Source organism: Mustela nigripes, chromosome 17 (genome assembly GCF_022355385.1).
Source record: "Mustela nigripes isolate SB6536 chromosome 17, MUSNIG.SB6536, whole genome shotgun sequence".
Lineage (NCBI taxonomy): Eukaryota > Metazoa > Chordata > Mammalia > Carnivora > Mustelidae > Mustela > Mustela nigripes.
In genome coordinates, this window is record NC_081573.1 from 35,172,052 (window position 1) to 35,197,358 (window position 25,307).

Here is a 25,307-nt window from a genome sequence, read left to right on the forward strand (position 1 = left end):
ATGTATATTTATATGTTTATATATTTATATAAAATGTTGGCCTGTGTATGCCTGTTGTCCTCTACTCAAAGCCTGGAAATCCATATGAAGTTGTGATAAGCACATGACATTAACTGATAATAAGTTTTAAATATTCTTCCTTTATGTGAAATCACATCCTCACCTCCCAAAGTTGGAGACTTACTCCCTATCCTTGGAGATCTCCAGCCAGGTGTTTATTATGGCTCTGTGCTTGCTCTAAATTGTGCGACAGGAGATGCAAATTGAAGTCTTGATGTCACTGGTTTGTGGAGCAGCCCACAGAGAAATAAAAATGTGTTTGTAAACTCTGAACATAGGTGGGCATTTTTGAAAGCCTCCAGATCTGACAGAATGATTTCCAACTAAGAGTGCAGTATTGTTTATTACAACTTTGAGTGGCAGTCTAATATATTAAATCAGTTCAGAAGATTGTAAAATGCATTAGCATTAGCAATTTAATACCTTCAACAAATTTAACTGTCACTCAGGAGCATATCTGCCCTTGTTAGAAAAAAAAAAAATAGCCCGAAATGAAACTCCCTTCTTGATGGGCAATCATGTTCAAGGAGACAAAAGCTTTTCCATGTACTCAGACACACACAGAAAGGGTATACTGCATTTAGCAAAATTAAGTGGCACAAAATTAATAGAAGCATTTGGCTGTGGCTAGACAACTTGAAGCCTTCAAAAGAGATTTGACAAAATGATGAACTAGGCACCACCTACCACCCAAGAAATCTTGCTCATGAAAATGCATGGGAGATGACTCTATCAGATAATGGTCCCCCCGCTTCCATAGCCACCTGTGAACCTTGCTTTACTTCCATTAAGAAGGATGTTTATGAAGTGTTCTTAATAGCATGGTAAATGTTACTGCTCTGATGTTAATTGAAAAGAGCAGAGCGTAAAACTCCTTATCAAATATAATAACAATATTATACAATTATTATTGAAAGCCTATAAAGGAAGAGTCACCATCATCACACACTATTTACCAGACAATTGAAATAAGAATTTTATTCTATACTTTCTCACTGAAGCCTTTCAAGCAAGTTTCTGACATAGTTATTATAAACACTCTGCTAGGGTACCAGGGACATGGTACTTCCTGCCTGGAGTCTTGCTTGCTTAGAGACCTTAATCACACTATAGCCGACAAATATTTTTTCCCTTTGCACAGATAGGAAATCTATGATTTACTGAAAATAAGTTAACTGGCCAATTCTCGTAAGGCCACAATACTTCATAATCATACCTTTATCCAACAACAGTAAGATGAACAAGAGAGAGAGTGTTGGCAGTGACTATTATTTGGTGGCAAGATTAAGATTATTTTATTTTTTTAATAGATTTTATTTATTTGATAGCACAAACAGGGGAAGCAGCAGGCAGAGAAGAGGCAGGGAGCCTGATGTAGGGCTCCATCCTAGGACCTTGGGATCATGACGACCTCAGTCAAAGGCAGATGCTTAACTGGCTGAGCCACCCTGGTGCCCCAAGGTTAAGTTTATTTTAGAACTGTAATATTGAAACAAGGAATGTGTGTGTGGATAGGTAAGTGGATAGATAAATATTATCTGCCCAGTAACTTTTCAATCATATGTATACTCAGAATGATCTAGTAATTCAGTTGGTGAGGAGGAAAAACCTGTCCTTGCTTCCTCGTGACTGTGAACGTCTAGAGTGTTTTATTTTGTGTCTCCTGTACTCCAGCCCATCTCCTGGATCCTGTGGAAGTTAACTTCCCACTGTCGTCTAGGTGCATCAGAAATAGACCGGCACTGAGTCAGATTATTTCACGTTGAAAAGAACCACAGCACAGGTTATTCAAATCTAATTTAGTCATGTTTCTTAACACGTAACTTATTTTATGAACATAAATATAGCCTAATGTAAAATTGAAATAATAAACTTACTTAGAGTTAACACACAAATTTCAAAGCATAGCTTCTGTCATGTTATGAACAATCAATAAATAGTAGTTTACTTCTTCACTTATTTCCTAAAATTCCTACTCAGTCAGAATCCTGGAGACCTTAACAGGCTTTTTTCTTCTCTGTAGGAAAGTGGACAAAAGCCCAAACCATCCTTTGAATATATAGAAAAGGAGAGAAAAGAGTCCACTAAACCTGATGTTTTCCATCTTGTTTCATGTCTTTTTTCTACTCTAATATTCCCGACCCCTTATTATTTTGAAGCAAATAATTTCTTGTAAATCTTTTATTATCAATCTCTAAAAGAGAAGACTGCTAAGAAAAATATTTGCAATATCATTGTCACACCTTGAGGAAAAGACAAATTCCTTAATCAGTATCCAAAGTTCACATTTCTTGAATTTTAATTCAATTCTTATATTAATTTGAGCACGATTAAGGTCTGTCGATTGTAATTTTGTGATTATTTGATGTCTTCTACATCCTTTATTCCCCCGTGTCCTATAGGTTTCTCTTAATCTATTTCTTTTACTTGTTTTGTTATAGAAATTGGGCTACTAGTCCTCTAGATTTTTCTGCAGTCTGTATTTTAATACTTACATTCCAATAATGTTATGAGTCTCTAATGCTTATGTTACCTGTAATCATATGAAATTGTTTATATTCAATTGGTTTTGATGTACAAAGTGGTAATTTTTTGTGGTTCAACCTTATAGTTTCTATAAATTGCTAGACTAGATCTAGCTAGTCTTTGATAACTTGTCTGTTTCAGCTGATAAAATCTTTTATATTTTCTGCTCCAGACTGCTAGACTGTCCACAGCCTGTGTACCATGGGTGTTTTTGGTATTTTATGTTGGTTATTGTTTTGAGGTTTTTCAGTGCATATAGTGTATATAATTTTAGGCACATTCACATTGGCATTTCCACATTAACTCAGGTTTTTGCTTACCGTTTTACATCCCATTGCTGTTTAAATGTGGTAAAATTCCAACAACCAAGTGAGCTCATTTTCTTTACGCCATAATATGTATAACAGCATCAACATTACTACTAAAATATGATGACTGAACAGACTTTGTTTGGTTTATTGGCTTACTTATTTACTTAGAGTCCTTTATATGCAGAGGACTATAGCCTACTAGAAATGTGCAGGAAAGTTAAACTATTTCCCTCTTTGTGGTTATGCTGACAACGGGATATATAATAACTTCATGATTTTATGCCACTTTTAATTTTTAGGAATTGCTTTTTAATCGTTGTAAAGCAAGTAAGTACAATGTGTATAATCACTCTAGGATCCAGCTACTAAACAAGATCTATATGTATTAAGCCTGGCTTCTATCTCTGGGGCTCTCATCCTTCTTTCTCCCTCTCCTTATAGGCAATTCTTTTATTTTATAGTTCTTTTCCTTGAAATAAAAGATAATCTAAGTATGCATACAATAGCAAGCAATTCGTGCTTGCTGCATCTTGATTATTCCACTTATCAGTATCGACTAAAGAATGCGCCAGTGATGTATTCCTCATTCTTTCTCAGATGCATGATACGCTGTTGGGTTAGTCTCGTATTTAGGAATATGCTACAACCACTAGCCTTGTTCATGTCTTTTTAATGTGTTGTGACTGGATCTTTGGGATAGATTCCTAGAAGCATATTTCACCAGGTTATAAATGAGTATGTCGTTTTTCTAGGTATAGCCTAGAATTTTCTAGGCATAGCCAAATTTCCTTCTACAAGAGTTTGAGCATTTTGTAATCTATCATCCATGTAGAAGTCTATTTGTCTACATTTGGAATTTTGTTAATCTGATGAGTGAGAAAAGCAATGCCAGTGATGACAGCAGCGTGTTCAATTCTGGAGCACGGGGGTGGCTCTGTCGGTCAACCATCTGTGTTTGGCTCATGTCATGACCCCAGGGTGATGGGATCAAGTCCCACATAGGGCTCCCGGTTCAGCGGAGGGTCTGCTTCTCCCTCTCCCTCTGCTGCATTCTCTCTCATCTTTTCTCTATCAAATAAACAGATATATAAAATTTTCTTTAAAAAAGGTATTAATTTCCATTTCTCTTTTTATGAATCAAGTTGAACATCTTTCCAAATGGTTGGGAGACAGTTCTGTTTCTTTTCATATGAACTGTCCCATTTTTCAGTGGCATTCATGGCACGCACCTTTCTTGCTTTCTTTTCTGCTGCTTTATGTGAGATATTAATCCTTTGTCAGTGATATAAATGGCAAACAGTTTTTCTCACCCTGTTGTTGGTCATTTTACTTTGCCTGTCTTATTAAATTTGAGTCACATTTATCAGTCCTCTAATTTTTTTTTTTTTTAAAAAGGTTTGTTTTATTGGCTCTGATGAAAACTAGTTTCTTAATTTCTGGTCTCTGTTGAGGTTTGGCTTTAACTTTCCAGCACAACCTTATGGACAAGGGTTCCGGTGGCTTCATGTCTGTATTCAGTGAGCATGAGCTGAGATTTACTGGTATTTATGATACCTTATTTGGCTTTCCCATACTACATACGGACTGATGTGATTGCCATCTGACAATTGAAGGGGTTGCTAATTGTGCAGACTTGCCAAAGATTGTGCTGTTTCTTTGCAGCTAAAAGCAAGAATTTTGATATGTGATGTTCCTTGGAGGATTACTGTCTGTGAGACTCAGGTTAGTGAGCAACGCTAACCAGAGACCTGTACGTGCCGCCTGTACAGAAGGAGCAGTCTTGAGACTTCCAACTAATCCTGAGCACACAAATCATCCTCTGTATTTTCTTTTTCCTTGACTTGGGTATATTTTACTTGTTAATTATTTTTATAATGTCATACTCTCAGGGCACCACGTTTCATATTTTGTTTCTCCTTTGCAAACAATTTTTTTTTTGTACTTAGAATTAGGTATGCACAGCTTGGAGGCAATTAATTGATCATACTATGGCAAAATGCACACACATTTTCCTTTTAGTTTGAGGATAGAAATAGTGGAAAGATTGCATTAATTATCTGTAAACAAAACAGTTACATACACCTAAGCAACAGAAATTCCTCCACTTCCCTGTCTTTACCATCAGCTTATCGATAGAAGTTGCAGTCTAGTGAGAGAGACAAACAGATATTATATTTCTGTCTCAGTCACGTTTTTAGAAATGGAAATTGGGAAACCTAAAGGAATATGCACTGTCTGAAAATTTCAAAGTTTAGAAGCAGACATCTTTTACTTTGCATTTGAGAGGACTGTTTTTTTAAAATAGGGGAAATCTAGTTTTGGTTTTCAGCCTGATCATAATGCTAAAAATTCTAAAGGTAATTTACAGCTTCTATAAAGGCATTTCCTATATCTGACAATGTTCTCCAGAGTCTGAGATGGGTAAGCCATGTGGGTAAGCAGTTTCTTCACATGGCCCCAGACATGTACAGGTTAAAGTCACATTCCACGTCCATGACTTCAGAAGACAGTATGGGATGGTCGTTGCTTAAAATTACAGAAACATTCATAACACTATCAAACCTATCAGTTAGAAATTTGATTTATGCTGAACTTGGTAATTTAATTTTTGATTGAAGGCAAACTGTGTGTTTGATAAGTTGCATTTATCTCTTCTAGTTCATCTAGCTAAGGAAGGACTGTTTCAAGTAGGGATTTTTACGCTTTATGCCTTTTAGGCTCATTTTAACTCTTTAAATAGATAACTGATTATTTTGTTTTCTGTTTATGTTGCTATTTCCCTTTGTTTTACTATTTATTGTCATCTTGAAAAAAAAAACCACCATGCTTTCATATGGTTATTGGTTTCCATAATATTTAGTCATGTAGGTAGAGGTCCCAGAAATTTGTGATACCTGAATTTATAATACCTGAAAATAATAGTTCATTGTATCATTACTGCTAGGGAAATAATTAGTAACCATCAATAATGTTGTTCTAGAAATAACAGCATATAGTGATCACCTGTATTTCTAGATGCTGTGCTAGATATTTTCCTTCATGAAATTTAATCTTCACAGCAATCCTGTGGATTTTCCATGTTTACATTTGTATAGACCGAATTTCAGTAATTATCCAAGTTTATACCCCTAGTATATTGACAAATTAGGAAATACCTACATGACTCTTAGATCCAATGTCTATAATTTAACTACAGTGCAAACCACATGACCTCCTGTGGATCAATTACTCCATTTTCCCATTACGTCTGAAATGAAATGTGGTTTTGAATTTTAATGCATTTGTGAAAACATTCTGTGAATTATGACCACATATACAGAATGATTCAACAAGTCAGTCTATTGATAATGATTATGGTTCTGACCAGAATAAATTAACTTTCAGTGAATAGAAAGATGGAGGTGAGTTCATTAGCATTTTCTAAGAAGGTAGCAAAACTCTTAAGAATTTTATAATGAAACTGTTTGCTAGGATTTGAGTGTAATTCAGCATTTTAGTATCCTATTATGTGGTAATAAAAATTTTTCAGGGAATTTATGTGAATTTCCCTAGCATGGTAGTGGAAACTTGTGGAGACGTAGCATGCCTAACTTTGTTCATTATCCTATTTGCAGGGTTGTGCACAATGGCTGTCTTATTATAAGAACTCAGTGAATCCAAACAACTGATTTATTATTAAGAACTTATTATTAATCATCATTTTTGACTCAGATCTAAGATCTACTGGCTTCCCAATCATTTTGATTTAGTCTTTCATTACTCATGTTGTGCCCATTCCTTATATTATGTTAATGTTCTTCTTATAGTTCCTCCCTCTGCTCTGAAAGTCAGAATTTTGGGGGACAGAACTTTTGGCTAATACTTTGGGGTTTTGTAGTCCTAGACTATTGATAACCACTTCTGCCTCTGGAAATCCCATCCTAATATTAGTACTCTAACCCAAAGCCCTGATGGGCTTAACCCTGCAGCGTATCAGAGGATGTCAGAAGGGTTTTGAGAACTTCCTAGGAAGAATAATACGAGGAATGTCCTTTCATAAACAAAAAAACCCACTGCTGATCTTGGTTGTTTTGTTGTTGTGTATGTTTTCATCAAAGCCTTATTTAATAGAGGCAAATGATACTACTTAACTTATAGTGAAATGTATTGATTTTTCTCTGCTTCCTCAAAGGTGACCTCCAGGCAATTGTAGACTTTAAATTATAGCAAGGCAAACAGATATTATAGATTTAGCTCAGCAGTTTGAAATCTATCAGCCAGTTAATTCCCACCTCCCTTTACAGTCCATTAAATACTCTATTTTTAATTGCACATATAATATTTATTTTCTCACTCTCACCTGTTTGGATATGCTGCATTTCTTTGGTAATTTCTCTAGAGATTTGTGCTTGGATTTAATTTATTTTCTTTCTGTCATATTCAGTGGATTTGTCCTTTTATTCAGGTATGCTTAGAATCCGTTTGAAGTTGATTTTATAAAATTTGGAATAAACTTTTTTTTTTTTTGAGAAAATGGAAAAAGTCTATGTAACTGTAGGTGAGGCAAACATACCAAAGTCCTTCCTTGTTTAGTCCATGAAGATCGATAAATCCTAAACATGGGTGAGAAAGCTAGTGTAACAAACTCTCTGTTTCTCAGAGTCAACTCATATAATTGAAGTGTGAAGGTTTACTTGCTCTTACTGCTAAATTTAAATTTATTTCATTTTGATAAATATACTCTAACATCACAAATGACTATGCACACTGTTGTAGAGAAAAACAAATATATGATAGATAATATTTGTAAAATAGAATATATTATTGTTTTTGGTAGGTCTAATGATTTCTACCTTCAATAGTAACTAAAGTAAGAAATTTTGTTTTCATACATTTCATGATGATATTTTGGGGGTTGAGTGTCAGTTGTGACAATAAAGAAATGACTTTCTGGGCACCTGGGTGGGTCAGTTGGTCATGACTCTCTTCAGCTCAGGTCATGATCCCTGGAGTCCCAGGATTGAGTCCACCTCAGGCTCCCAGTTCCATGGGGAGTCTGTGTCTCCCTCTGACTGTCTTCCTTCTTGTGCTCTCTTTTGCTCTCTCTCTCAAATAAATGAATAAAATCTTAAAAAAAAAAAAAGAAATGAGTTTTGGGTTGATTTTTGTTATCATGATATAAACATTTAATTCAGTGATTTAATCCATTTCCTAATAAACAGAGTTATGTGATCTGTTGTAATCTTGAATGACACTAACTCACCTTTAGTCATCTGACTTATTAATTCAGTAAACCTTTTTCCAGAGTCTCCATTGAGCCAAGACTTGGCTTCTGTTACTAGGGATTCGATGTGGAGGAGAACAAACTCATCTCCTACCCTCAAAGTTCAGAGCCTTGGCCACCTCTTCCTAAGTAAATTGATGGTATAATCAACACCTTTTATAAGTATATGCTGTCCTCTGTTTAATGTCCTCTATTTAAATAAATAAATTTAATATTTAATGTGCATGTGCATACCTCCTTTACTTTTTAGTGCTTGAAATTCAAATACCTTGTACATGGACCATTATTACATATAATGCTGGGTGGTTAATTTTTGATAGGATAAATGAAAACATGAATTAAAAAAAAAGAATGAACAATTAGCCAAAATAGTCCTTCCTGGAAATTTAACAGTAGTAAAGCAGATCTCTTGGGTTTCTCTTACTTTTATATTTCCAGAAAACTCCAAATAGGAAAGTTAGTCCATTTTAATCTAGTACTATCCATTTTTTTGTCTTAATGATTGACCTTTCTTACTCTTTCTTAGATATGTTGTTTTAAATACTATCCTCTAGAAAGTTACTCATGAAGACATGTCAGTTTGCTGAGAAATTTCCCATTTTTTTTAATTGGCATCCTCTGAGTCCATTTTTGACAGAATTTATAGAGAGGAGATCATTGAAACCTTCATTATATATGATGAATGATGGAAGCAATTAATATTTAGCTTTTTATATATAAAATTTGTAATATTATATGATTTCTTTTATTCTATACAACTTCATAATATAGTATGTTAACTGCTCCTCAGTGTCTTCATTAGGGCCATTTGAATCAAACAGCACTGATGTGTCTGTGTTTATATTTAGCAGCTTGTAGCTGAATGTTTAATACACATGCTTGAAAAATTTGAATGAGGACAACAGAAGTGTGGTTTCAAAGGAAATATGCAAAGTGGGGCTCCTTGGGAATAATTAACTTTTAAAAAGTCTATCAAATATGTCAATTATAAATAAATCCAAGCTTATTGGGACAATGATAAATATTTGCATTATAATAAATATAGTTTAAAATATTTCTAACTGAAAATAAATATTAGAGATAAATTCTTAGTGTCGGCATAGCTGTGGTATGGATTGACAAAGAACTGGAACTGGAGTAGCTGTCAGGACACCGGTTTCTAGGGGAGATTCAACTGTTGATGGTAGGCAAGTCCCACAAGTTCTTCAAGCATCAGTTTTCTTTGGAAAATAATGGCTTAGGAAATGCACTAGGTTTCCTACCTAGCTCCTCTATTACGTGATTCAATTATTCCCACATTAAATGGCAAGTAGCATTTATAATAGTAAATTCTAATTTATAAAATAACTATTTTGAAGTCACAGGAGGAAAAGGCACAGCATAAGGAGTATGGTCAATGTTATTGCAATAGGGATATAAGGAGCAGATGGTAGATACACTTGTGAACATAGCATAATATACAAGCTCACAAAATTGCTAAGTTGTACACCCAAAGCTAATGTAACACTGTGTATCAAATACACTCAAGAAAGAAAAGAACTATTTTGAGAATATATGGAATGATAGACTTGCTATTTTGAAAAATACTAAAATTATTGTAACAAATTACAGAAGTAACCATAAATTCTTCTCTTCCCTTAATTCATGACTTTGTAATGTAACTTCCCAGATCCTACTTGGAAAAAATTGAGTGTCTTTTCCAATTTCTTGAGTCTGGGATGCCTGCATGACTTGCTTTGGCCAAGAGAATGAACTAGAATGTTGTGCCAGTCTGGGTGTTAGTTTGCCAGAGGACTTGCAAACTTCTGGTTTCTCTGATGTATGCTGAAATCTAACATAAGATGGGATAGATCCACTGTGGCATGGATCAGTGACAACATGGATCACCCATCAGCCAGGCCCTGTGAGAGTGGTCAAAACTGGCACAGCTGCTCAAACAGCTGGCTGGGTATTTTGAGTGTGTTCAGCAGGGACCAGAGTGACCATCCAGCTTACCTAAGTGCTAAATTCTACCCTCCCAAATAACGAGCTGAATAATTTTTTTAATCAAATCTTTTATTCCAGGGGGAGGGGGAGTAGGGTGGCTCAGATGGTTAAGCCTCTGCCTTGAGCTCAGGTCATGATCTCAGGGTCCTGGGATTGAGCCCCAGGCAGGGCTTACTGCTCAGTGGGCAGTCTGCTGTCCCCTCACCTTCTTCCCCTCCCCCTGCTCGCTCACTTTGTCTCAAACAAATAAAAATCTTAAAAAAAAAAAAACTTTATTGGGGGAATATTTTGTCATGCAGCAAAAGCTAACTGATGCAATGATGAAGTCCTAAATTCTCCAAGACAAAAGTCATAAAATAGATGCCAATATGAATTGGAAACACATTTTGTCTTCAGGATTTTATAATCTGATCACTGTTAAAAGAAATGAACTCAAGGAACTACTTTGTGGAGTATGAAAGAGGTATTTTTATAAGAGAAGAGTAAGAAATAAAAAGTGATAAAAGTGGGGTGCCTGGGTGGCTCAGTGGGTTAAGCCTCTGCCTTCGACTCAGGTCATGATCTCAAGGTCCTGAGATTAAGCCCTGCATGGGGCTCTCTGCTTGGCGGGGAGCCTACTTCCCCCTCTCTCTCTATCTGCCTCTCTGACTACTTGTGATCTCTCTTGGTCTCTCTCTGTCAAATAGATAAATAAAATCTTTAAAAAAAATTAAAAATGATAAAAGTAATTTTGTCAATGCAGGCATAATGTAATATATACATGGTATATTGCCTCTTTTTATGTTAGAAGCTGAAATATTTTATTTTATTGAAAACACTGAATGATTTTTATTCATTATTTCCCAAATAATCTCTATATGGTCATCTATATTTTATTATATGAAGTAATGAAATTTTGTGTGCCTGTTTTTATCCACCCCCCCCTTCAAAAAGGAGCAAACTTGAAATAATATTGTTCCATATCCCACTGGCAGTGTTGCAAACTTTGACCCTTAACTGTTCAGTGATACAGAGTAAAATTTGGTAAAAGCCAAATACTTAGTTATCTTTGAGTCTGTCATTGTGATGGTCTCTTTTGACTTAATTGAAAAGTAGATAGAAACATTCATATTAAAGTCATATAATGATGTTGATTATTTGCATGATATCGAAGTGATGAAACAAAGTGTTTCCTATTAAGAAAAAGTCAGATTACGTTTGTTTCTATTGCTAGAAAACAGAGGAAATAATCCAGTCTACTGGCTAAAAAAATAAGTAAATCTCAGACTTGCAGCAGTCCTTTAAGATGGTTTATTACAAAATTTTGTATGGATATATATTATCTTCTGTGGCAAATAGGAGTTCTTTGAATTAGGTTGCTGTTGTAATTAGTCAGGAAGAGAACTTATGCCTCTTTTAGTATAATTCAATTTCATGAACATGACAGGCTACAAAACTCTAACAGACTGCATAAAGTTACTTTGAAAAATCTTTTACCTTTGTATCAGTGAGAAAACATCCCATAAACTAAGCAAAAAATATGTATTTTAATGTAGAATATATGTGATTCAGACTTTCTGAAACTATTCCATTTCTAATAACTGCCCTATTATACTCATTAATATTACTTTCCAGTTGTCAGACAACACGTGTTATTTTTGTTTGAAAAGATAATTTTATATTGGTTATGATGTAACATTAAGATGAATACATGCATATCAAAGGAAAATATTTTTAAGATTTCATTTGAAAGAAAGAGAGCACAAGCAGGGGAAGGGTAGAGGAAGAAGAAGACCCCCTCTCCCTGAGATTTAGATAACCATTTACACATAACTCTTGAATATTGTATTCCAAGAAAATGTGTTTATTTTAAGGTACCCCAAATTCTCTGGAAGTCCCCTTTAGGAAGTAGAACAACAAATAATAACATTATAGTAAGAATATATACATATGTGAATTAGAAAAATAGGAGACCTACAAATTGTTCTAGTCCTAGATTGATGTAGTTTAAAACCAAAGACAAGTCTGTGCATATAGGGGATATTTGCAAGATAATGGTAGAATAAAAGCAAGACAAGTCAGCACAAGGAATTCTCTAGATTCAGACCCATGATTTCCTTTTCAAATGGCATAGATTCAACTAATGACTTAATTGACTAATGACTTTTGCTCCTAAAAAGTAATATGGCCTTTAGTAAGTCAATACACTTTTCCCCCCTTGCATTTACTATAGATTCTGTGCCATGTTCATACATCCCATCTCACCCTGATTTTTTTTTTTTTTAAGATTTTATTTCTTTGACAGAGAGATCACCAGTAGGCAGAGAGGCAGGCAAAGAGGTGCGGGGGATACAGGCTCCCTGCTGAGCAGAGAGCCTGATGTGGGGCTCAATCTGAGTACCCCAGGATCACTACCTGAGCCAAAGTCAGAGGCTTTAACCCACTGAGCCACCCAGGTGCCCCTCAGCCTGATTATTTTAGTGGTGATGATGGCAATTTAGGCATATACCTTAACTTCTTAAATGCTTTGAGCTGAATTGTCATGAATAAAAATGGTCCTCCAAACTAGAAGATGTGGTATGTATATACAATGGAATATTACTCAGCCATCAAAAAGAATGAAATCTTGCCATTTGCAGTGACATGGATGGAACTGGAGGGTATTATGCTAGCAAAATAAATCCGAGAAAGACAAATGCCATATGATTTCACTTGTATGTGGAATTTAAGGAACCTAACAGATGAACATAGGGGATGGGAAATAAAAATAAAATAAGGTGAAAATAGAGAAGGAGACATAACATGAGAGACTCTGAACTCTAGGAAACACAGTGAGGATTGCTGGATTGAGAGGGGGCTGGGGGGATGTAGTAATTGGGTGATGGGCATTTAGGAGGGCACTTGATGTAATGGGCACTAGGTTTTACATGCAACTGATGAATCACTGAATTCTACCCCTGAAACTAATAATACAATCTATGTTAAGTAAATTGAATTTTAAAAAAATTTTAAAAACCACAATTAAAAAATGTTGTCATCTAAAAAATAAGTTTCATGCAAAGTTACTCAGGGTCTCAAAAGTCAATGAAAAGTTACCAAGGGACCCTCAAGCAGAGGTGAGGTTTTCAGCTTTAGACTCAAATGCAGTAAGTGTCAATAACTAATAAGTTTCATCTTTATAATTCTTTCTGTCTTTTGGTTTTGTAGATCAAAACACAATTCTTTGCTTAGCTTGTGTGCCTCATAATTACACAGTTTTTCAGGGATTGTTAATGTTTGGAACATGGAACTAATTAACTAACCCTCTTAATGGGCTTAAATGAGAGTGATGTTCTCCTAAGACATAGTTGTATTTCTAAACTTGAGTACAGACATTTTGAGCTGTTTGGTCACATAGTAAATATTTTGTGCCTTTAAAAAGATTTCTGATAAGGCTTCTTGACTCTTCCCAAGAGCTCTGAATATAATTCTGATTTTATTTTTCAAAATGATCTTCATCTCCCTTTATTGGAAAATGTCACTTCATCAGTCCTTTAGCAATAAATTCCTGCTGTGGCTTGACCTCTCTCAGTAACTTTTGTGACTTTACAATTCATCCTTTAAGAGGAGCTGTCATTTTGGTATGATCCTTGATTTAATCCTGTTAAACTCTTGCAAGCATCCCATTTTATATATGTTGAACACTTAGTTGAAATGTAAGACACTTCTACAATCCATTTTTCATTTCCAAAGCTGCTGCTGTAGAGACTTCTCCTGAAACTGTGGGCTTTCCAAGCAGATTGACATGCCTGAAATTGTATTGTCATCCCTTTCATTTATTGTACCTGTCATTTCTTTATCTGTTCCCATTCTACGTTGTTCTGAGTGTGTTCGAAAACTCCTCTGTGTTTCTTTCAGGGTAACAAAATTCATCCCAAATTCCAAAGGGTGTGCAAGAGATCTCCCTTTCTGTCCAAGGCAAATATAGTGTTGTATCTAGAATTCGTAGTCCTAGTTTTCATTCTGGCCTCATCATTTAGCAGCTGTATGACTTGAGTAAATCACAATTCCCTTTATTAATCTCTAGTTCTTTTCTTAAAATGATTGTCAGTGATACAACAAGCCCATTGAGAAAACTACACAAAGGCACAGCCACTATCTCTGTTACTTAAGCAAGTTTATTTGAAAGAAGATTAGCGAGCTAAAGGATATTGAGCACCTAATATATACCAAGAACTGAGCTTTGTATTTTACACACATTCAGAAATGTTGCCACGGAAGCTGTTTCAGAGGAAGAATGTCGGTTAGTCTTTGTTTACGGGTTGTGTAGTCAGTCCATCTTGGTTTAAATATGAAAAAATGGATTCCATCTTTTAGTGTCTACAAGTCTCCCTATCCCTTAGTGAAAAAGAGGATGATACTACTTAATGGTAGAATTACTTTAAAGATCAATGAAATCATATAAAGGTCTTTGCAAAATAGCTCATAGGTAGTAGGTTTTCAATAAAAATTAATTAGTGGTAGTTGTTATAGTGGTAGTGGTGGTGGAGATAATGGGCACACAATTTCCATCTTATGATAACTTGGTACCCCAAATGTTTCTAGCATTGTTAATATTCTGTGCATTTAAAAATGCATATTTCGGGACGCCTGGGTGGCTCAGTTGGTTAAGCAGCTGCCTTCAGCTCAGGTCATGATCCCAGCGTCCTGGGATCAAGTCCCACATCGGGCTCCTTGCTCGGCGGGGAGCCTGCTTCTCCCTCTGCCTCTGCCTGCCATTCTGTCTGCCTGTGCTCCCTCTCTCACCCTCTCTCTCTCTGATAAATAAATAAAATCTTAAAAAAATAATAATAAAAAAATTAAAATGCATATTTCATTTTAATTTTTTAAAGGTAGTAGTTTGATTAGGCTTTCAGGGAGGTGCACAAAACCTGTTTCACTTGTGATAGTGTTCGATTGTTTTATTCACAGGACTACATAGTTATCTCATCCTGAAGTTCCAACCCTAAACATTTGGGTTTTTTGTTTTTTGGGTTTTTTAAAAAAGATTTTATTTATTTATTTGACAGACAGCGATCACAAGTAGGCAGAGAAGCAGGCAGAGAGAGAGGAGGAAGCAGGATCCCTGCTGAGCAGAGCCCGATGTGGGGCTCAATCCCAGGATCCTGGGATCATGACCTGAGCTGAAGGCAGTGGTTTTAAACCACTGGGCCACCCAGGTACCCCAGCATTTGGGGCTTTAAAACTTCTCAAGAAACCCACAGTCAACTTATCTTGTCAGTGTGTCTTAAAGAATAAAAATGTTTTATAATAGTACTCCCAAACTGATGATACTATAAAACTATTGAGATAGAGGCTTTATAAATATTGAGAATTTCTGATGTGACTTGTTGCCATGAGGACACAAATCTCAGGTCCACCTGGAGATGGTGTGTCTCCATTCCCATCCCAGAAATAAGTGCCTCACACCATTCCCTGAATCCATTATCTTGGCTTCAATGGAAAGTCAGGATTCTTCTTTTTTCAAATATTATTGGAAATATGCTTTTTTTTTTTTTTTTTTTTTTTTTTTTGTAAATTTTTTTTTTTTTTTTTTTTTTTGCTTGTCAGACAATTCTGTTGCTTGAGTATTTTGAGTATTTGTGTTTTGCTTGACTGCTTTCAGGCTCTCATTATGGTCTTTATTTCAGGGCATTAATTTTCCCAGTAAGATTGCCTTTAGGACCTGATGATTGATTTGTTTTTATTGAATCCTGCTTAAATACCTAGTTGAGTTAATTAATAACCTTCCTCGTTTACATGAATTGCCTAGGAAAAGTGATAAAGAAATTGACTTTAAATTCACATTTTTGTTCAGCTGAGAATTCCAAATTTTGTTCCAGAAAAATCTTAGTATCTTACACGTATGTAAGTGGTCACAGGAAAGAGAGAGTTTCTGTTCATGGTTTCTCAAAATGCTCTGCCCATACTACTTGTGGAATATGAGATGATTTTAGGTAGTACATGAACTTTGTTTAAAAATGTATATTTAACTTAAGATGTTTTAGTATGTGTAAACAGCATCCCAATTCCATTGTGGCACAGTAATTATTGCTTAGGTGATTATAAAAATGTTATTATCTAATATAAGGTGGATTTAGAGAAAAATTAATACATAGATGATACGGAGTTTGTTAACTTGGTGAAAGCAATACAGAATTGTGCAAACTCTTGGTGAAATCAAAGATTATTGGGGAAAGATATTTTCAAATTCCTAACTGAGCTTCTGCTTAGTGTGCTGAATAGTTTGTCATACCACCCTCTGGGAACATGCGTGGTTGAGAGTCCAGTTGCGTATGTGGCCAGAAGGAGATAAAAAAATATAATCTTGAGGGTGTGCATTCGTGAAAATTGGCATGAGAGATAAAGGGGAATGTTATTAATGTGATAATAATACATGGTAAGCACATAACCAGTAACAGTAGATCTCATGGCCAAATAAACTAAACAAGTTTCTTTGCCCCAGGTTTTCTTGTTATTGTGATGATGCTAATTGCAGTGTTGACCAGCAAGAATGGGCTAAAGTAGAAGTTACTTCCCAAATGCATTTGACCATGGAAACGTCTCTTTATAAATTTCTATTAATATTTTAGAGAAACAGAGTGTAGAGGGCAATACCTAGTGAGTTTCAAAGGAATGAAGTTTGAGAAAAACACAGGAAAAAGGTGACTCTCTTGAACTTCTCAGTGGCAAGAAATAAATTTTAGCCATCTCTGCATTCCCACTGTCCAGACACAGCAAATGTCAAAAAATATGGCATGAAAGAGTAAGTGTAGTAACTCATCAGATTTAAGGTATTGGAACAGGATGAGGAACCATCTTTTTTTTTTTTTTAAGATTGTATTTGTTTATTTGACAGAGATCACAAGTAGGCAAAGAGGCAGGCAGAGAGAGATGGGCAAGCAGGCTCCCTGCTGAACAGAGACCCCGATGTGGGACTCGATCCCAGAACCCTGAGATCATGACCTGAGCTGAAGGCAGAGGCTTAGCCCACTGAGCCACCCATGCGCCCTGAGGAACCATCTTAATTGAGAATTAAATTGAGTTACTGAGAAGAAAATAAAAGAAATACTGGAATTTGGGAGAATTTGGATTTTATATGTGAAGCTCACTTTTTATTAACGTTTCCTGTTTTTTTGCTCTGAATTGAGAATGAATTAACTCCATGTAATTTGAGCCACAATCTCCTCAAATAAAAGTCCAAGATAAAACTACCTTCCTCAAACCTGTTTTTCTTCCTGCATTACCTACGTTAATGAAGGACTTCTCCATTCACAAGCTTCATAGGGCCTAAAACATTCATCAGTTTGTAGTCACCTTCTTTTACATACAATGCCATTACTTTTTTCTGTACTCTCTTCCTTTTAATACGCTTGGATTATACTTTGTGTTTGCCAAACAAAGTTGTCAGTATATTCTTACAGGAGAAGCAAATGAATGGCCAATTCCAACTTATCTTGAATGGTTCAGCTTAGATTTTCCTTTCTCCAGAAAAATCTTTCCTGAACCTCTGATGTTGGTTTAAGGGCCTTTATGTGTGTACATTCCCATAGCATCCTCCCTGTATCTGTTTGTGGAAAATATGATCTATTTCAGTAATTATAAACATAAATGATTATTTCACCAAAACTCTTTAACAGTGTGCTTGGACAGAATTTGTCCCAGGGAAATTGATCAGCCCAGTACATATTTGATAAATGAATAATTGAGACTTTATCTACAATTGTGAAAAGAAAACTTATTCAGAGACACCTGGGTGGCTTAGTCAGTCGGTAGTCTGACTCTTGGTTTTGGTTCTGGTCATGATCTCAGGGTTGTGAGATTGAGCCCTACATCATGCTCCCACACTTGTGGAACCTTCTTGAGATGTTCTCTCTCCTTTCCCTTTCCCCCTATCCACCATCCCCAAACCCTGCACGTGCATGCTCTCTCTCTCTCTCTCACACACACAAAACAAACAAATAAACAAACAAAAAACCCAAAACATTCAACCAAAATCAATTGCCTGTCCAGTGTAGTCCCTAACATACATGGTGTGAAAATAAGAAAGTATGAAAGTCTAGGAACATAAATAGTATTTGCTACATATGTAAACCATAGTAACATGAAGGTTGTAACAGTGTGAGATCATTTTTGGTGCCTACCAAAACCAGGCATTTATTGGTATTGAGTCAAATTTTGCAGTTCATTATCTGTATTTGACTTCTCTCCACACATTTCTTTTACATCCCATTATTTGAATTCTTTCTACATATTATGCATGCATTACATTTAATTTTCTGCTGAGCCGGAGGATGAGGTGGTAAGGGAGGGGGAAGGTGCTCATAAAAAGACTAGCCTGGGAAAGCAGGTGGCATTAGAGAAATCAGCAATGTCCACTGAAGAGGCGACATAAAAGTGATGTAATGAAGAGAGCACAGTACACATGGAATATGCACCAAGAACATGAAACATTCTGTTTCGGGATGGATGCTGGAGGAAATGATGCAGAAGGATTTTGTGTACTTCCCCAAGGTCCCACGTTTACAGGAGAAACAATAGCAGAATGGCCTGAACTGGGGAGAAGTGATTGCAAGTGACCTGGCTTGATAGTCCAAAGGGCAGGTCCTGCCAAGGGGCAATTGGCAAGGAGCAGCAAGTGGTGTGTTTATTTCCAATTCCTCAGCAGCTGAATGCCTGCTGAAAATTCTAATTAGGAAAATAATGACTACTACTCCCAGACTAGCAGAGCCGATTGATTATGCCCCCTCCCCACTGCGCATTCCAAGAAGTACTTTTCATCTATTTATCAGACATTTACTTTGCATCCGTTATGTGCCAGGCAACAGGTCCTTTGACACAGATGGATGAGTGGGACCATGCTGTTAGTACTTGTATGAAACCAAAAACCATGTAGTCTTAAAAGGAAAAAGTTTTTCAGTACCCTAGATAATATCTGTCTTTTCTGCTAGACCCTAAGTCCAACAAGAATGGGGATTTCCTCTGATTAGTTTACCACTCAGTGTGTTAAAATTTGGAAAGATGTGCAGATACGTCTTTCAACATATTCAAATGTAATGGGTTTGGGTATAAGATTTTCATGTCGATAAATTCCACTCAATGTACAGGAAGTAGTAGCAAAATAGAAAAATATATAGACCTTCGTATGATCTACTGGCTGTATTTTTCCTCTCTGTGTCAGAGCGCAATGCTGACTATAGGAAAAGTGTCACTGGGATTGACACCATGATGACTGGAGATTTCATAATTTCAGATACACCTGTAAAATGCAGCCCCGTAAAAGTCCCCAAATAGGTAGGAAATAAACGTGAAACCTGAACTTCCTCCAAATATCCACAAAACACTTTTTTTTGTAAAGATTTTATTTATTTACTTGAGAGAGAGAGACAGTGAGAGAGAGCATGAACGAGGAGAAGGTCAGAGAGAGAAGCAGACTCCCCATGGAGCTGGGAGTCCGATGCGGGACTCGATCCCGGGACTCCAGGATCATGACCTGAGCCGAAGGCAGTCGTCCAACCAACTGAGCCACCCAGGTGTCCCCACAAAACACTTCTTTTCCTTGTTATGGCAAGTCACATTCCAAAGAAGGTAAAGCCTAACTTTTTGGAATCATTTTGAAATTCTAAAGACATTGTCCATAGCATTAGGAATGTTTTGGGGCTAAGTTTGGCAGAAAAATCAGCAAATGCTGGTGGTAGCCTCATTCATGAAAGATCATATAAAATTTGAAATCTTTGTCTCAGACTTGTATGTGGAGTCTAGAATATCTCATTGGTCTTTAGTATTTTTCAGTTGGTCAGAGGGTGATAATTATTTTCTTTGTTCTCTTTTCAAAAACAAATCTGACCTTGTTAGATATTGGGCAGCTATGTTGGGCTTTTTAAAAAAAAAAATTTATTTAATTAAGACAAACTCATCATAGGATGGTTTAACAACTGTTGTCATTTTTTATCATTGCTCTTATATTCATATTTTATAAGTTCTGGAATCACTCCTCCCCACTCCTCAGTTCCACCCCATCAAGTCAGCACATTTCGTGCTGCAAGATAAATGGTCCAGGTATGAAGTGGAGTCACTTTCACTGCTGTCTATGTTGTCTGTGTGTCCTTTCAGAGCTTACAAGGAGCTAAAAGATCTGCTTGGAAGCCTTTGGTCTTCAAGGCTGATCGATCCCCTCTGTCAGGGGAGGGAGCCCAAGAAACTTATGAAATAATGAATGCTCGGGTACAGAGCAGTCCTTTTGGGACTCTTACACAAAGCTCCTAAATCATCATCTTCAAAATCATTTTCATGGGATTATCTGGTTCATAAGCAAGCGTCCTGTAACACAGCACTTAACTACTTGTGAGAAAATCCATCCAAATATTGGGCAGAAATAGTTTTCCGTAGTAGGGCAATCAGTGACCTTCCTTTCTATCCCTTTTACTTACTTGTACCACCAGTTATTTGTATCTAAAGCTCACAAGTTTAATTTTCTTAGTTTATCTTTAAATATCTTGTCCTATCACTGTTATCACGAATGCCATTACTAGTATTACTACTAATAATAACCAACATTTATTGGGCAATTCATATATGCTACCTACTGTTCTAAGGGATTTATATGCATTGTCCTATTAAATACAACAGTTTAATAAATTAGGTAAAGCAGAAGTCCTGGTTCTGTGACTTGATCAAATCAGTTTATCTATTTGAAATCTGAACATCAGATAAAAGATAGATAACCTAGACATTTAATTTTAATTTAAATATAGAATTACTCATTCCACTGGCCAGGCTCTTCAGATGGGTCCTCGTCTTTTCTTTGAGTATGTTTCCACTGATTGGAACCCATGGAGGTTTTCTCACCACAAGACATTCTCATAGCAAATTGCCAGTAATTTATGATTTCAGTTTACTTAAAGTAGAGAAAGTACTTCAAGAGGCCTACCTAGGAGGGATTTTTGGGCTCAGACTCTTTTTACAGGTATCTCTTAAAACTATTCATCAAAAGTCTTCTCCTTTGTGGTTCAAAGTTTTCTATTTTTTTTCCTAACATGGGAGAAAAAAAGCCTTTTCTGACTGCTCACATTTCAGCAGTTTAAGATTATTAAAATTCATGATTACAGTAGATAAAGTGGTCATAAACATGTTTGTGGGGAGAAAAAGGAGATATCGGAGTTTCACGGAGAACTAAGCTGGTGGGAACAAGAGTGTGGTCTGTATGATGGGTCGGTTCTAGAGAAAGTACCTCATTAGCCAAATCATATAAGATACCATGGAAATCGAGCTGTGCATTTTGGGAGAGGCTGGAGAACCTGACATCTGTCCAGTCAGTTAAGAGATCACAGGCTAGTTATAGGGAGGCCAAGATGCAGACCAGGACACTTCATCTTCAGAGACCATTTCTAACCATCATACTAAAACTAGCATCTCTCACAAAATTTGCGCATAAATTGTCTTTTCAAGACCTTTCACAATTCAGTTGTCCTTCTCTAGGTGCTTTGAGAACTGACCCTTTTACAGATAACAACTTAGTTGGCCCTTTTTTTAATAGAATGCATCTTCTCCCTGTTAGCTTCTCAGGAGCAATGGCCTTCTGTAGTGTTAAGAACATCACAGACATTTTACAGTGCACCAGGATTACAAAACTGGCTTCTGTTAGTTCTCACTTGAATTACAACACTGACCTGTGAAACATATCCCAAAGTGGGCAACCAAGAAACCTTTCATGAATGACCATTCCTCCTCTGTGTGTGATTTGCTACTTTGCAGACCTCCCCCATCTACTGATACTAACTTTGCTCTCTAGCTTTGTTTTTGTTATGAAAATTTGCTTCTGTAATATGGTGTGAATGATTCAAACTGATTTATATTTCACAATTTTGGGGTTAATCATAATGACTTATTCTCTCCGAGCTGCTCTCTAAAAGTCTATAAATAAAGATAATGATACTACTTAACAGAGTTTCTGTGAAGATAACAGCATATATATATATATATATATATATATATATATATAATACTGAACACAGTACATGGCACATAATAAATGAAAAATACATGCACAGATATTTAGTAACATCATCATAAAGGATTATACACTGCTGCCTGACAATCTTGGAGACTTTTTTCCCCTCCAAGTTATTTCTGATTTGGGTTTTATGATTATTTGGCCATTGTGACTCATTTCTTTAAACTGGAGTGGGTTCTGATATTAGCTACTGTATTACAAACTTATCCACATTTATGTCTTTTCAGTAAGCACAACATAAAAATACAAATTCAGGAGAGAAACATCAGAAATATTAAAAACCATTATTTATTTTTCACTAACCCATTTCATAATAATACTTTTGTGTACCCTGGCATATTAACACATTTCTACTGGATATTTTCCCTTTTGGTAAGATGATATGTTTTCCTTTATGTAATATTTTGTGGCAGGCAACTGTGCAAGTGTTCCTTGAGCAGCTTGTGCATAGCTTGTGGGAGCCAGGGTGGGTCAAAAGGACCTATTGTCCAAATATGGGGGATCTATGCTCTAGTAGCTCATTGTTTCTTCAGCTCACAGAAGTGCAGGCAAAGACATTGTTGCAAGCTCTCCCCCCATCTAGGTGAGGCAATTTCCAGGGGATTTAAAGATCCAGCCTCTTCCCCCAACCTTCATTTTTTTTTCTCTTTTCCCCTTTGGGGAGCCAGACATTAAAGACAGGATATTAAAATATTTCATGTAGAAGGAAAGTTAGAAAGTGACTGCATATGCCCAGGAAAAGATACAGACTCAGAAAAGGTCTGAAAAGACCTTAAGTTTGCATCTTAGTTTGATCTTTGGCACAAGCGGCCTATCACATACATGCTGCTGATATCCTAGAAGAGAAGGAGGAGAGAGAGAGATGCAGAGAGATAATATTTTAACTAATAATGACTGAAAATTTCCCAAACTATTGAAAGACAGGAGAATAAATATACAAGAAGTTCAGTGAACTCCAAGTAAGATGAACTCAAGGTGTATTTACTCAAGTTGATATACATTATAGTAAAACTTTTAAAAGCCAAGGACAAACAGAATCTTGAAAGCAACAAGAGAGAAACAATTTGTCCCATACAAGAGATCCTCAATAAGAATATCAGCAGATTTCTCATGAGAAACTTTGGAGGCTAGAATGCAGCAGGCCAATATATTTGAAGTGCTTAAAAACAAAAACAAGAACAAACCTTCTCAACCAAAAATCCTGTTTCTTCCTTTCAAAATTAAGGGATAAATTAAGATATTTCTAGATAAATAAAAGCTGAGGGGGGTTATTACCACTAGAATTGCTCTGCAAGAGATGCTCAAAGTGTCCCATCTTTCCCCAGAATGAAATGAAAGAACACTAGTTGGTAACCTGGACTTTATGAGGAAATAAAGATCTCAGTGAAAAATACATGGATAATATGAAAACGTGTATTCTTCTCACAGTGGTTTGTAGCTCTTCTTTTTTCTATATAACTTAATAAACACATTTGAAAGAATGACTGGTTTATGTCTTAGGACATATAATGTATAAAGATGGGATTTTGTGACAGTTGAAAGAGGTGGGCATGGAGCAGGAAAGGAGTAGAATTTTTCTATGTTGCTGAATTTTAACTAGTATAAATTCAAATTAGAGTGCTATGACTATAGGATGCTAGGTGTAATCCCATGATAACCACAAAGAAAATAGCTATAGAATACAAACAAAAGGAAATGAGGAAGGATTTTAATATTACACTAAAAAAAAAATCAACTAAACACAAAAGAAGAGAGGAATGTCGGAATTGAGAGACCAAAAACAAAAACAAAAACAAAACTTGCATAGAGTATATAAACAGCAAAATGGAAGAAGTAAGTCTCTATCAATAAGTACTTTAAATATAAATGGATTAAAATGTCCTTTCAAAGGACAGAGATTATCAGAATCGATAAAAATGCACAATCCAACTCCATCCTGTCTCCAAGACAGATCTTTAGGGCAAAGACATAGATTGATATAAAGTGGATGGAAGAGATAGTCCATGCAAATAGTAACCAAAAGAAGGTAGGGGTAGGGTAGGTATACTAATATCAAACAAAAGTGACTTTAAATTAAAAAAAATAACTATTCAAGACAAAGAAGGACATTGCATGTTAATAAAAGGATCAATACAGCAGGCAGATAGAACAATTATAAACATTTAAGTACCTAATAACAGGCCACGAAAATATAGGAAGCACTGATAGAAGGGAAGGGAGAAATACACAGTTCTACAATAATAGTTGGAGACTTTATTATTTTTTAAAGATTTTATTTATTTAGAGAGAGAGCATGAGCAGGGCAAGAAGGAGAGTGGCAGAGGGGGAATCTGAAGCAGACTCTGTGATGAGCATGAAGCCTGGTGTGAGGTTTGATCCTATGACCATGAAATCATGATCTGAGCTGAAACCAGGAGTTGGATGCCTAACCGACTGAGCTACCCAGGCACCCATAATAGCTGGAGATTTTAATACTCTACTCTGAATAATAGAAGAAATAGAAGATAAGGACATGGAGAACTTTAACAACACAATGAACTATCTAGATTTAATAAGTATACACAACACTTGACCCACAGAAAATAGCGTTTATATTTTCAAGTGTACAGTGTACGTTTTCACAGGTAGACAATAGCTTAGGGTGCAAATTGGATCTTTAATTTTTCTTAAAGATTTTATTTATTTTGAGAGAGAAAGAGCATGGGGGAGGGTCAAAGGGAGAAGGAGAAGCAGACTTCCTGCTGAGCAGGGAGCGTGATGTGGGGCTTCATCCCAGGACTTGAGGATCATGACCTGAGCCAAAGGTAGATCCTTAGCTGACTGAACCACCCAGATGCCCTGGTGCAAATTAAGTATTAGGAGATTTTAAAAGATAGATCTATAGAGTATCCTTGCTGACCATAACAGAATAAAGTTAGATTTCAAATACATAAGTAAAACTAGAAAATTCACAAATTTCTGGAAATGAAACAATGCACTCTTAAGTGACCAGTGTTCCAAAGAAGAGATCACAAGTAAAATTATAAAATATTAAGAAAACAATGAATATAAAAACACAACACACTAAAACTTAAAAGATGAAGTAAAAGTGGCACTAAGGGTGAATTTTATAACTAGAAGTTCTTTGGATCAACTAAATGGACATTTAACC